Raw genomic sequence first — 12,061 nt, 5'->3', positions numbered from 1 at the left:
TTAAGAGTAATTATATAACTTTTAATAATTTATTAGAGTATTTAATAGAATATATACTAGTTTATATATAATATTATAATTCAAAAAATATGAATAAATATATATAACTGTAAAATCATTAAATAAGTATATAATATATATTTTATATATTTATTTAATCATATAGTTAATTTTGTATATACTTATGTATATTATCTGGTCATTAAAATAATATATATACTTATTCTATAAACGAATAACAGTTAATCATATATTATTATTATATAATACTTATTACATATTATCTATTAATATTATTTAAATAATTAATAAGATAATGATATGGATTTAATATGTTTATATTAAATTATAAAATACTTTATAACTATAATATACCTACTAATATATTATACTAATCGAATATTAATAAACTTAAACTATTATAGTTACATTATTAATTACTTTATTAATATATATTATAAGGTAACATTAATTAAACTATTAATACAATATACTTATAAGTATATGAATTATACTATTATACAAGTAACTTATTAATGTGTTGTATTCCTATACACACGCAACAAGTGAAAGCTATAATCATATCGATGACATATGACTTATACAAACTTCACCGCTACTTACGGTCATGGGATGATGTCTAGACTGCTTTGGGATTAAGGTTTTGGATTAAATGAAAGGTTGTAGACTTATAGTCCAACTGAAAGTTCCTGACTCCCACATCTGGTCATCTCTTGACTTACTTGATAGCACCGAGGTTTGGGCAAAGTTGTATAACATATAGACATGATTATGGTGGATACGCAAACATGTTTAACAACTCAACAACTCATAAGTTTACTTATGAACTTTATACTTGTCGGTAGAACAAACTAATGACCTAACTTATATCTCTACGTTGAGATCCCGGTCATTCACTTGTGTTCGTTACTTTTGTGAACTACCTTCATCGTGATATTAAGGTGAACTTCATAGCCCCACTCTTTACTATTTCATAACTGTTTTACAACTTTTGGGGTGAGACACATGCTTGCTTTTAAACAACATTACACTTTAGACACAAGTACTGAAACTAACTATGATGTCATGCTTTGATTCATGCTAAATCCCTGCATGATATCATTAGTTGCTACGTATAAATGCAAGTTTAATTATTGTGAGTAGGTCTGTTGAGCGTAACGTCTCTATTCATTTAACCGATGGTCTGTGGATACATAATAATGATTTAATGACACGAACGGATAAAGTGTCATGGGGTAAACTTTGATTAGTCTCGATATCATACAACACAACATTACTTTTGAATTGGTATTTCTATATGAATTTTCTTTTAAACTAAATCTTTTGGTCTAAAAACTTGGTTACTATTGATAAACCTATGAACTTCACAAACCTTTTGGTTGACACTTTTAAGCATGTTTTGTCTCGGGTGATTGCTAGCTTTCGTGCTACTTGGTGATTTAATTTATGCCTACTTGGAGTGTAGTGACCCGAACGTTTCCATGATTATCCCATGATTATATATTAAATGAAATTGATATTTACATGATTAAATATTTCCAACATGTTAAGCAATCAACCTTGTTAAGACTTGATTATTTGAAATGGGTTTTATGTAGACATTTGACCACCCAAGTTGACCGGCGATTCACGAACGTTAAAACTTGTAAAAACTATATGATGATATATATATATATATATATATATATATATATATATATATATATATATGGATATGTATATAGCTAACATGATATTATGAAAAGTAAGTATCTCACAAGGTATATTAACAATGAGTTATATACATAAAATGAGACTATTGAATTATGAAACTCGAAATGATATATATAACGATTATCGTTATAGTAACGCCTTACTAAATACATATGTATCATATTAAGATATATTCATTGTTGGTGATTTGTGTTACCAATATGATTTAAGTGTAATGGGATTAATTTGTTAACCAAAATAACCTTGTTAAATATCGAACAAGTTTAGGAAAGTGTGGAGTCCACACTTGTTTGAACTTATCGTAATTATGACGGGGGTTCGGGGGCAGCGCCCCCGATAGCGGGGTCCAAGGGGTGGTAACCCCTGGCGGGGTCCAAGGGTCAAAGCCCCTGGCTGGTCAGCTTCGAAATTTTTTATTTGGGTTAATATTGCTTTATTAAAATGTGTTAAAATTTGATTTAAAGCTTTCAACAACATTAAATGAGATCGTTAACTTAAAGCTTTCAAAAACAACACTTACATGTAACGACTAACGTTGACTTAATGACTCAGTTAAAATGAATATACATGTAGTGTATTAAGATGTATTAGTACACTTTTGAAAGACTTCAAGACACATATCAAAGTACTTCTACTTAGCAAAAATGCTTACAATTACATTTCCATTCATTTTCATCAACAATTCTACTCGTAGTCATTCTGTATTCGTATTCGTATTATACCCAGCTTCTAGACGTACTTACTATGGGTATATACCAATAGGAACTAGCATGGGATTCCACTCTTGATTATGTCATGCATGACTAATCAAATTTAACTTCTACCCTTAACTAGTCAACTAACTAGAGCTCCTTTTAACCCCACTCACCACTCACCATTCACCACTCACCAATCAATCCATTTCACTTTCAATTCTCTTTTTAATTTTCTCTAAACACACAAACACTCTTAGGAACGAAATTTACAGTAAACTAATCATCATCTTCATCAAAAATTACTTCAAGAATCAAGCTATAATCATCATAGGAAGAACACTTCAAGAACACTTCAAAAATCCTTTCAAGTTTGCTAGTTTACTTTCAATCTTGCAAATCCATTCCAAATAATCATCTAAGATCAAGAAACCTTTGTTAAATACAGTAGTTTATCTTTCTTTTCAAGATAATATTCATATCCAAACTTTGATTCGATTTCTATAACTATAAACTATCTTAATTCGAGTGATAATCTTACTTGAACTTGTTTTCGTGTCATGATTCTACTTCAAGAACTTTCAAGCCATCCAAGAATCCTTTGAAGCTAGATCAATTTTTGTCACTTCTAGTAGGTTTACCTACTAAACTTGAGGTAGTAATGATGTTCATAACATCATTCGATTCATATATATAAAACTATTTTATTCGAAGATTATAACATGTAATCACTAGAACATAGTTTAGTTAACTCTAAACTTGTTCACAAAAAAAGTTAATCCTTCTAACTTAACTTTTAAAATCAACTAAACACATGTTCTATATCTATATGATATGCTAACTTAATGATATAAAACCTGAAAACACGAAGAACACCGTAAAACTGGACATACGCCGTAGTAACACCGCGGGCTGTTTTGGGTTAGATAATTAAAAACTATTATAAACTTTGATTTAAAAGTTGTCCTTCTGGAAAAATTATTTTTCTTATGAACATGAAACTATATCCAAAAATCATGGTTAAACTCAAAGTGAAAGTATACTTTTCAAAATGGTCATCAAGACATCGTTCTTTCGACTGAAATGACTACCTCTTACAAAAATGACTTGTAACCTGTATTTCCGACTATAAACTTATACTTTTTCTGTTTAGTTTCATGAATTTCAGTTCATTATGAAACCATAGCAACTTGAATCACTCAAAACGGATTTAAAACGAAGAAATTATGGGTAAAACAAAATTGGATATTTTTGCTTGTTGTAGCTACGTGAAATTTGTAAAAAAATCTGTTCTAATCATAACTTAACTAACTTATATTGTATTATACATGTATTCTAACATATATTATGTAATCTTGGGATACCATAGACACGTATACAATGTTTTGACATATCATATCGACCCATCTATATATATTATTTGGGAACAATCATAGACACTCTATATGCAGTAATGCTTGAGTTAGCTATACAGGGTTGAGGTTGATTCCAAAATAAAATATACTTTGAGTTGTGATCTAGCCTGAGACTTGTATACACTGGGTCGTGGATTGATTCGAGATAATATATATTGATTTATTTCTGTACTTCTAACTGTGGATAACTAGTTGTAGATTACTAACGTTGGACTGCTAACTTAACAAACTTAAATCGTTAAAACATAATAAAACATATTGTAAATATATTTCGATCATACTTTAATATATATGTATATAATTGTTATAGGTTCGTGAATCGACCCGTGGCCAAGTCTTATTTCTGACGAAGGAAAAATCTATGAAAGTGAGTTATAGTCCCACTTTTAAAATCTAATATTTTTGGGATGAGAATACATGCAGTTTTATAAATGTTTTACAAAATAGACACAAGTACTTGAAACTATATTCTATGATTGAATCATTATACTGGATATCACCCTTTCAGCTTGGTAGCCTAAGAATTTGGGAACAGACCCCCAAATTGACGCGAATCCTGAAGATAGATCTATGGGCCTAACGAACCCCATCCATGTTATGGATGCTTTAGTACTTCGATTTTATATATAGATGAGTGTACCTGTATATTGGGGATATTCTAGATGCATTTGTTAATGTCGGTTACCAGGTGTTCATCATATGAATAATTCTTATGCAGATTGCATGTTGTTTATGAGAAATGGAAATATGAAATCTTGTGGTCTATTATTACGAATTGATAAATATATAGGTTAAACCTATAACTCACCAACATTTTTGTTGACGTTTAAAGCATGTTTATTCTTAGGTTATTATTAAGAGCTTCCGCTGTTGCATGCTAATTTATGGACAAGAGTTGGAGTCAGCATGCTTGTATAATATTGTTTAAAAACTGCATTCGAAGACATATATTGTTGTGTAATATTATTGTAAACCATTATGTAATGGTCGTGTGAAAATGCTATATTTTAGATTATCATTATTTGATAATCGTCGTAATATTTTAAAGGTTATGGTTTGTTTTAAAATCGAATGCAGTCTTTGAAAAACGTCTCATATAGAGGTCAAAACCTCGCAACGAAATCAATTAATATGGAACGTTTATAATCTATATGAACGGGACATTTCATGGAGTCCTCATTTACCATATTTACTTTGCATTAAACATTTATATTACATTTTGAATTATGATGTAAACAATACTTACTTTTTCGCTGCAATACAATTTATGGTTTTTATAAAACGTCTCATTTAGAGTCGCTCTCATTTATTAAACTTGTGTTATGGTATTGGTTAGTCACATTTACCCCCGGTCCCATTTGGGGGTGTGACATTAATTTTTAGTTTGTTTGTGTTATTCTAGCCATGCTTGGCTAGATCTCTAGTGTTCGCTTGTTTGTGAACCTCTATTGTATGGATTTACCCTAAATTTATGATAATTGATGATGTGCAAAAGTGTGCAGTGCTTAATTTTCCGTTCAACTTTTAGTTTTATATACCCTTTTAATTCACTTTTAACACCCTAACGAGCAACAAAACCCGATCAGATGTAGTATTTCAGGTTATCGTCCCAAGAGAGCGTGGAAGCGGTTTTAAGTTGATTTATTTATGTAGTCTAATTCTTATTAAAGAACTAGAAATATATTTTTTGCATTTTCGGTTGTTTTGTAGATTACTATCTCTTAAGAAAGAGAAAGTAGAAGGTACTTTCTTAAATGAATTAAACTAAGACTATCTTAGGAAAGTTAGAATGGAACTTAATATTGAAAAGACGGGATATAATAAAGAAAAGTGATTACGTGGACATATAGATTTTACAGGAAGCATATTAGATATGTTTCATAACTCACATTGATAAGTAGAAAAATAATAATCATAGAACAATCATTATTCCTAGATAGACTAAGCTACAAATAACATAAATTTCACAAAGTAGGACTTAAAGCATATATTAACTAAGTGATGTTCAAAGCTAATATCTTAATTCTTAGTGTTTAATTTAATCACATAACACATATCAATTTAATCTTGTGATGAGGATTAATTAACATGCAAATAGATTAACAAGTAGATATACTATTAAACATAATCAGATCATCTCAAGTTACTAGCTGAAAGGCAATCTTAAGTAAGTTTTCATGCAACCATTAATTAAACACATCCAAATGAAGGATCTTTGACTAAGCCTAACAATAGTGATATTCTTTATGTAAGTGTAATTCATATTCAACAAATTCATCACTACCAATGTTGTTTATCCTAGTTGCATGCAATCCAAATACTACGTTTGATTGACTAGATCTAAACAAGTAAAGTGGATCGAATAATAGATTATCAGATTAAGTATTAGTTAACCCTAGAGTCACGTTATCTAATCATTAAGCATGACAAAAAAAATTTATTAAGACATGGAAGATTCAAAACAGTTCAAACAATTATCACAGAAACCTAATTTATACAGATCTGGAAAAAAAACCAGAATCTACACAAATTGAGGCACGAAGCCGGCGGCTAAACTCAGACAAGCTGGAGGCTTGGACTGAGGAAGCCGGTGGCTTCATCTGTTTCCTAGTTAAATCTCAGTTTCTGTCCATTGACCACTATGAACGTTTAGTTCATAATGATAGACGAACAGTATGCTAAAACAGTGAAATAATTAAAAAGAATGCAATAATAAAAACAAGACATGTACCTTAAAAGTAATATGAAGATAAAAATAGAATTGGATTAATGCTTGAAATAAATCTTGATTATAACTTGAAACTTGAAAATAAAACCCTAATCTAATGATTTTTCGAATCTGGCTAAAGAAACCCTAAAAAGTACATCTCTTAAACTAAAAAATACATCGTCTATTTATAGTTGTCAGAACCGGCCCCCAATCCGTCAGCTTCAGTGCCAAGTCGGCGGCTTTACATGGCAGTTACTTGCTCTACAGGCTTAAACTTGATCTTCACGTGCAAGAAAATGCGTTTTGGTGGTCCCAAGCTGGCGGCTTCAAGGTCAAGTAGGCGGCTTCACTCATCCGTAATCTTTTTCTGATTTAGTTACCTTAATTAGATTTTCTTGGGCTTTAAGTACATGTAATGGCCTCTAGTTGTTGGATTAGATGTCAAGTAGGCGACTTCACTGCTTGATCCCTAAGTTATTTGATTTTCTTCTATTTTCAGGAATGTTCTAGAATTCTCTGGAATGTTGACCCCAAGCTGGCGGCTTCATATGCTCCTAGTCGCCGGCTTCATAGCCTTTTATTTTTACAAAGATAGCCTTTTTATAGACTAAGTTGTTGATCTCTTTCTCGCGGTCATTTTGACAGTAAATTCGTCTAAAACGGAGTTTGAATGCTCAAGATATGGCCAAAACCGTGACAGCACGCAGATTGTGACAACCCGGAAATTTCCAATCAAATTTAAACTTAATCTTTAAATGATTTAATGTTTTCGACACGATAAGCAAAGTCTGTAATGTTGAAATCTCAAAAACTTTGAACGGTGTTCATGTATTCATTTACCCTTCGACTGCTCTCGATGATTCACGAACAATTATGTGAAAATAGATCTGTATGAATATACACATATGTGTGATTATTAAATTGAGAAATATTAATAAAACTTTTAACGATTTGGTTGATATGAAAATAAGTTATGAAATTAATTATATGACTTGAGAACGTTAACAAAGTATTTGATGAATAATACTTTACATAAACATATTAGTTTCAATATATGTTTATCGACAAAAATTAAAAGATAATATCAAATGATTGAAGTATCAGATACAGTGTGATATGATTACGGGACTTTGTTATGAGGTCCACTAGGATTTAAGAAATCTATTCTTTTTAACGGTATTCAAAATATTTGGTAAAGTGATTTTCAAATGAGAACAAAGGGTCAATTAACGAGTGTTAGACAAAGGTTAGTGGAGATTCCTGTTTGATCTTCAATGCATGCTTTACAATATTTTCCTCGTGACTTTGATAAGATAACTATTTTAGCTTTCATTAAATGTGGAAGTAAGAACGTGGAGTGTAAATGACCTAAATATTGGATATCGACAAGTTAAGTAAATCGACATTTTACATTAAAATGATTTCATACGCATATTTAACCGTTGGACCTTATCTCACGCTTCACCAACAAATTGTAATTCAAAAACTTGAAACCTATTATGGGTATATATAATTTTACTTTTCTAAAACATTTTATGATATAACGATTTCCATTATTTAAACCCTTTAAAATGATTCTTAAATCTATTTAGTTTTGGAAAATAAAATTATCATATTTATTTGATATAGTTTCAAACGTACAAAACGTTTTCAATTTAAAAAGAACTTTATTATTATTACACTTTATAAGTGTAGTGACCCGTCCTAATCCATCTGGACGAAGTCTTCAACAGTTGGTCCCATTGCGAGGTTCTGACTTCTATATGCCATGAACGACTCCATGTAATATGAGCAAATGCACAGCAGAAGATTTCTTTCAAACATGAGAATAAACATGCTTTAAAGTGTCAACCAAAAGGTTGGTGAGTTCATAAGTTTATCATAAAATAGTAAATTCATCATTTTGATAGACCACAATATTTAAATGCTGCATGGTACAAATGGGCCTGAATCCTATACCCACCTGTAATGTACATGCGATGTCTTTTAAATACAGTACATCTTTATCGTGTACGAAATCATCTTTCATAAATCATAGTAACCGTACACATATCTTGTGCACAAAAATAACATACACATAACCTGTGTATAAAATCATTCTCTCGATATATAACATTCACATCAACTGGTGGCAATTATCATGTCCACATAATTCAATGGTGTCAATTATCATGTCCACATAATTCAATGGTGGCAATTATCATGTTCACATAATTCAATAATAATCCGCAGAACTTCTGTCTGCATAATAATTCATTCGAGGAATGTTTTACTTGTGTCTATCTCGTCAAACATTTATAAAAGCATTTCATGTATTCGCAGTTCAAAATATATTTCAAAAGCATTTGTAAAAGTAGCGCATGTATTCTCAGTCCCAAAAATATAAAGAGTAAAAGGGAATCAAATGAACTCACGCATATAAATATTGCAAAACAGTTATTAAAACATTGCATGTATTCTCAGCCCAAAAATGCAATGAGTAAGAGGGAGCAAATGAACTCACCATACTGTATTTTGTAGGAAAATACATATGACTATATTGAACAATGAAGGGTTGGCCTCGGATTCACGAACCTATATCATTTGTATATTCATTAATATATATAATAATAATCAAATAAATATTTTTATTATATTTTAATTTATATTTTATGTATAGTTAATTTATGTATATATTCAAATTGATTAATATTTATAAAGTTATATTAATATGTCCATATTAATATACATAATTGTTTAGTGTTACAATTAAAATTGATAGTCTGTCATTGGTAAGTATTTATATAAATAATCTTAATAGGTTTGATATATTTAGTTATATGAAATTTTATTATAATTATAGTTTAGGTGATAAGTATATTTATGTATAAAATATTTATCTATTTGAAAGGATAGTTTTTGATAATAATAATGATTTACTAATAATAATACTAATAATAATAAAAATTTACAGTACTACTTAAGGATAATAATATTAATAATAATAATGATGATTGTAGTAATAACTATAATAATAATAATAATAATAATAATAATAATAATAATAATAATAATAATAATAATAATAATAATAATAATAATAATAATAATAATAATAATTATCATATTAGTAATAATAATACTTAAATGATAAAATTAATAATAATAAATATATTAATGATACATATATGACTAAATATAATAATAATGGTTATAATACTTAATATTATGATAATTCTAAAAATAATACTTATATTACCAATAATAACAGTAATAATAATAACAATAACAATATTAATAGTAATAATAATAACAATAGTAATATTAACAATAATAATATTAATAATAATAAGGAAATATTAATGCTAAAAAAAATAAGATGGCTACCTCAAAAATACGCCTTAAAAAGAAAATTGTCGTGTACGGGACTCGAACCCGAGACCCACCGCTCACCCACAATACCCTATAACCATTGAACCCTTTCGGTTTTTCTGTTTTAATACTCCCATCTAGGAATATAACCCGTTTTCCTCTATCGGCCCAAGTGCCATTTATGGCCCAATAACAAGTAATCAAACCGGCCCAAGTGCCATTTATTTTTAAAAAGTCCGTTAACAGCCCGATTTGAATGTGAATAAATCATTTAACATTTAAGGGTTTCGGTTGTTAAAGAGATATCACACAGCCGTTAAACTCGTTTCTACATCATCATCTAATTACGGTCATCATCATTATTCTCATGTCATCACCATCTCTTCATCATCTCCGATTGATTTCATCATCATCATCATCATAATACTCGTCATCTTCATATCACGATCATTATCTCATCTTCATCTTTATCATGATCATAACATCACTTATTCTAACCATCGCGTAATCATCATCTTAATCTCGACAATCTAACCTGATGAATGAAATTCAGCCCAAGTTGTGGTGTGTGTTGTGTTCTAAACCGGAACCAGAAGTAAGAATCGTGGATTTGTAGCAGGTACAAATAATAAAATTCTATGGTTATCGTTTTCGAGTATAGCAATCGGAAGTAGAAACACTCGATCCATCTCACCACTATTATCATTCTTGAATCATCATAACATCGTAGCATCCTATTAACCGTATATCCTTATCATCACTATCCGATAGTCACTGCACTCTAGCTAGATCACAAATTTTTTTTTATCATCAATCCAACACCATTACAATCATCGTTTTTCTTATATTGTTATCGTCATCATAACAGCCCATTAAATCATCATATTATAATTAGCATCACCTCATCATAACAACCGAATTCATCTCATCATCATCTTCACTGCTTCGTCTCATCTTCTTCAATAATCATCATCATCATTCGCTGTACTGAAACAGTAATACAATGCTACTGTAGCAGCAAACAACGAGGAGGAAAAATAAGGTGTTCGTTTGTGTTGTTTTGAAACAGAAAAATACAGCGGTAACCACAGTGATTTACGGTGATGATGGATCATGGTGGTCATGAAAATGAGTATACAAGGTGATGGATATGGTTTCCGTCATAAAGAGATAGAGAGAGAGAACGAGAAAACGAGAGAGAAGAAGAGGTGAAGGAGATGGTGATTCTTGGTGGCAGTTGTCGGTGGTTGTAGGGTGGTTAGTAGCCCAATGGTGGTGGCTTACAGCAGAGATATAGTAACAGCGGCAACAGGACTCGTTGGTGAGGATGGTGTGTTTTAAGTGGTGTTTCATTGGTGATAAATGGAAACACAAATCAGTAACATACAAGCAGCAGTTTTTCCGTGGTGTTCTGAGGTGATGATGGAGGTGGTGGTGGGTATTAAGGTGTTCGTGAAGATGATGGAGACTTGGGGTGGTAGCGGGGTGGTAGTGGTTCCCGGTGATGGGTGTTCTTGAATAAGGAGAGAAGCAAGGAACTATGGTGTTTTATGTTGGTGTATCTGTGCTGATTATGTATATGTAATTTATTTATGTCTATATCTATAATATGCTCTTGTTTGAGTAAATCAACAACAGTACAAACATATCAATTTATGGATGAATTAATTAACACAAGTGGGTGTGGTTGTATTCCTCAATACAAAAAAATATCTAATGATATAAATCCATCGTACGTATTAATATAATAATAATTATATTCCTTGAATGATTGAATCAATAATACTTGTGCAAAAAGTTTAGCAGCCTTTTAAATCTACCGACACTATTTTGGGACTAGGTTTCATGCTCCGTTGTTAAATCAATGACAAATAAAAGTATTCATAAAAAAAATCCCATATTTTTAAATTAACTATATTTATTTATTTTGGTCATCATGGTATAAAATTTAATCATAACTCATTAAATAAAAATTACATTAATTAATCACTCCCAACCCCCAAGTATAATATAAAAAGTTAAATTTGACAAACAACTTCTAAATATATTATTAATAAGCCTAAAATTTATAAAACTCATTTTCGGATCACCGTTTATTTTAAAATCATATAATTTTGAATTTAACCTGTTTAATATCAATCGAAACATCAAACGATTAT

The sequence above is a fragment of the Rutidosis leptorrhynchoides genome, chromosome 4 (genome assembly GCF_046630445.1).
Source record: "Rutidosis leptorrhynchoides isolate AG116_Rl617_1_P2 chromosome 4, CSIRO_AGI_Rlap_v1, whole genome shotgun sequence".
NCBI classification, from domain to species: Eukaryota; Viridiplantae; Streptophyta; class Magnoliopsida; order Asterales; family Asteraceae; genus Rutidosis; species Rutidosis leptorrhynchoides.
The sequence above is the reverse complement of the archived record's forward strand: the minus strand, read 5'-3'. Positions refer to the sequence as shown.